This window comes from Misgurnus anguillicaudatus, unplaced genomic scaffold (genome assembly GCF_027580225.2).
Source record: "Misgurnus anguillicaudatus unplaced genomic scaffold, ASM2758022v2 HiC_scaffold_31, whole genome shotgun sequence".
Taxonomy (NCBI): Eukaryota; Metazoa; Chordata; class Actinopteri; order Cypriniformes; family Cobitidae; genus Misgurnus; species Misgurnus anguillicaudatus.
In genome coordinates, this window is record NW_027395281.1 from 4,360,014 (window position 1) to 4,363,586 (window position 3,573).

Sequence of the window (3,573 nt, forward strand, 5' to 3'; positions counted from 1 at the left end):
TTCCCTTTTCTTTTAAATATTTAATAAAGATACATTTTAATTGTAGTATACTCGTCTGTCTGGTCATTGGGGTGGTCTTGGGAACCTCCTCGAGGTGGAAAGTAGAGAGGGGCGTGGCCTGTTAGCTATCTTGGGTCCGCCCCGGCCGTGACACAATCACTAAATATGCATAAGCAATGATTATACAATAATCATAATTTAATTCTCAGCATATAAAGTTACTGAAACAAAAATGCCTAAGTGCAATTTAAAGGCGGAGTGCACAATGTTTGAAAAACGCTTTGGAAAAGTGATTTGGGCCGACTACCAAAAAACACTTGTAGCCAACCAGCAGTAAGGGGCGTGTCTACTAACCGACATCCTTGCCGGGGTTGCGTATGTGTGTGGCGGGTCTATCAAAAGAAGGTTCAGATTCTATTGGGGTAGAGGCATATTTGTTTAGGTAATTTCAAATGTTAACATTGGCTTTCAAAAATTGTGCACTCCGCCTTTAACCAACTTAAGATAAACCTGTAAAAAGCTGAACCAAAACACAAAACATTTTAGATGTCACATGTTTAAGTGGAGGGTCACTTCTTCTTGCAATTCAGACACCGTAGTAATTGAAGACTGCTTTATCGCACGGTCTGTGAAAAGGAAACAGAATATACCAATTAACCAATAATGAATGAACATTTGGCTATCCATGTTTAAAATAAATTGGCATAGATATGCATGTATGGAAGTTTTGTTAACTTCTCAGTTTACCTTTTAAAGCTTTGACTGTGTCCTCATCAAGCGTGTCAGTTTTATCTGTCACAGCACTCTACAAGTGGGAATGAAGATAGGATTAGAACAGGCTCATGATATAAAGCAACCTGTGTGTATTACAGGATATGTTTTACATTGGTCGTGTTTTATTTGAACCTGGATCATTTTCCATTGTTTATCTATTGTGGTCTTGCAAACTTAAGGTTCACCTCTGTTTAAGGAGATTTAAGGAAATCAGAAATGATGCCAAACAGGGCTCCAGACTGCCATCAAATGGTGGCATTTTGCCACCTAAATTTGAGAATGTGCCACTGAATTTTACATCCAGTCCCACATGTGCAACCAGCAAATTTGACCTTTTTTTTGATATGACACTGAATTTGAAACAGCACATTGTACTTTCTGAATCTATAATTAAAGTATTTATTAGTAATACAGTGGAAATTAGTAGACATGTGAATATTTGGTTAGCATGTTGATTTACCGTGTGTGCCCCTAAATTTTCTGGTTGCGCCCCTAAAATTTTCAGTTGTGGGCCACTGTGCTCCTAGTAAAAAAAGTTAGTCTGGAGCCCTGCCAAATGGTATATGCAAGGATGACTAGGCCAAGTCCCTTACAGCTTTACAATAAAAAAACAGGTTTTTACATGAATAACGCAAAAGGACAAAATTTGCCACCTGGAATGGATGTGTTGCAAACGTTTTTCTTCCGAATCACTCCACATTTGTCCCGATTCAAAAATCTCAATAGCAGTTGATCTGAAAAACAACAGGCAGGTAAATGATGATTAATGATTTGTTTTCTTTTTAAGAATTACTTACCCCGAGTACAATACCTTTAAGACAATATAATATAATCAAACCCAGCCTCGACAGTTTTACAATCTCTCATAAAAGTATCCCTTCTTACAATGTCATTTTTGTGTCCATATGTAATTAGAAATACATTTAAAAATAAACAAAAAGACAATAAGGTTGTCAAGATTGAACTGCTATACATTAGCCATTGAACATTACTGGAGTTATAATAACCATATGGTAATATCATGGTATTTTCAGGTAAGACAGCTCAAACATTCATTTTAAACTAACGTTAGCATTGCAAGAGAAACATTAGAAAAACTTAAACGTGAACTTAATGTTATTCAAATAGCAACAACAAACTTACCACCAAGAATAAGTATTTCTGGGCTTTATCTTCATTTGTTCCTGTCTACTTGGCTCTGGTTGGTCATATTTATGTCGCTGTGCTAAAAAAATGAAAGGTTTTAATGATTTCTGAAATGCTTAAGAGCAAGGCCGCGGGCCCCAAACACTAGGGGGCCTCCGAGACAATTCTATTTTGAGTTTTTAAAAACATTTTGATTGACGTAATTATGCGTAAGTGCTACCTAGAGCAGAGGCCCCCAACCACTGGGTCGCAAGAATGTTCTGAAAAAAAAAATTGTATAATAGCTACGTAATAGCTTATGGGATATTTTGTCCTTTAAGAGTCGACTTCAAATAACATCGATGATCATATCGCCGCGGTCTCTCTCTCTCTCTCTCTCTCTCTCTCTCTCTCTCAGCGCATCGGCAATCACATTGCTGTCTTTAGAGTTTGAGTATACAGTACTTCTAAAATACAGAGTTATTATTTATGAATCGTTTGCAAATGTACCTCGCAAATCATGTATACGTGAAGACGTTCAACCTTGTAACATCGCAAATGACTGAAAAGTAATTTCAGAATTATCCAGATCAAACCATGATCAAAATAAACTCTTTAACTGCAGTAATAATATTTTAACGGGTACACTTTTAACGTAGGTTTAGGAACCTAAACAGTCCTGTGGCAATCATCATTAAAATCATATCGTAAACGGGAGTCTCTGTGGCTCCGCGCCCGGCCGCAATTCTTCTGGCATCTCTCCTCATTATCTCCTCCTTCACTTAAACTTGGGGCTCGAACGCGACCTAAGGTCGAGCTGCCTTCAAAAACAGCAAGCCAAGTTCGTTTACTGTTAATTATTATGACTAAATAGGCAGGGAATCTCGTGAAACAATGAAAGTAAACATCCGCCAAAATATGATTTAACTTGATTTTGATGATTTAGTCGAGGAATTCTCTTTAAAGAAGAGCAGAAAGAAGCACTTTAAGTTGCTTAATAAATGTTATTTTCTGTGCTGTTCTGATTGTAAAATTATTACTTGTTATACCACGGGTCTGTTGAATGCTGCATTCTGATTGGCTGAGAAATGTTCTATGGGTGTTGATTATTTTTCTGTAAACCGCACACACTGTTAAAAATAAACCGTACATTTTACGGTAGAAAACCGGCAGCTGTGGTTGCCAGATCTTTACCGTCAAAAATACGGTAGCAATGTTATTGGTTTTACGGGATTGCACCCATTGTACTGTATATTTTACAAATTTTAAATGTTTTCTTTACAGTTTATAACTGTCTATTTAACATGTTTATGTTGCTAAAACAGTTTATATCTGTCAAATTCAAGGGTTAACATTGTAATACTTATGGTTCATTACCATTTTTTACAGCTCAAAACTATTTATTGTAAAGGTTTATGTTGTACAAATGACGGTTCAGTACCATCTATTTTACAGCTCAGAACTGTCTAATTTAAATGCTACACTGTAAAAAAATCAGTAAAATAGATTACCAGTACTATTTCCATTATGTTTACAGACATTTCCTTTAATTCCTTTAAAATACTGTAGATTTACAGTAAATTCTCCGTAGTCTTTACAGACACTTTAATCCGCCTATGAAACGCAACAATGGTGACATTCATCAACAAAGCTTCATGCTGCAATGCATGCTGG

The 3,573-nt window shown here is 36.4% G+C and overlaps 1 long non-coding RNA gene across 1 annotated transcript; it reads right to left on the bottom strand.

The window, feature by feature from the left end:
• Positions 1-332: 332 nt before the first annotated feature.
• Positions 333-1,953, bottom strand: LOC141363052 (uncharacterized). Its single transcript, XR_012368562.1, has 4 exons — positions 1,918-1,953; positions 1,428-1,508; positions 748-805; positions 333-626 (listed from the first exon to the last, which is right to left on the bottom strand). It is a non-coding gene; the product is annotated as an uncharacterized lncRNA (long non-coding RNA).
• Between the last annotated feature and the right edge of the window lie 1,620 nt (positions 1,954-3,573).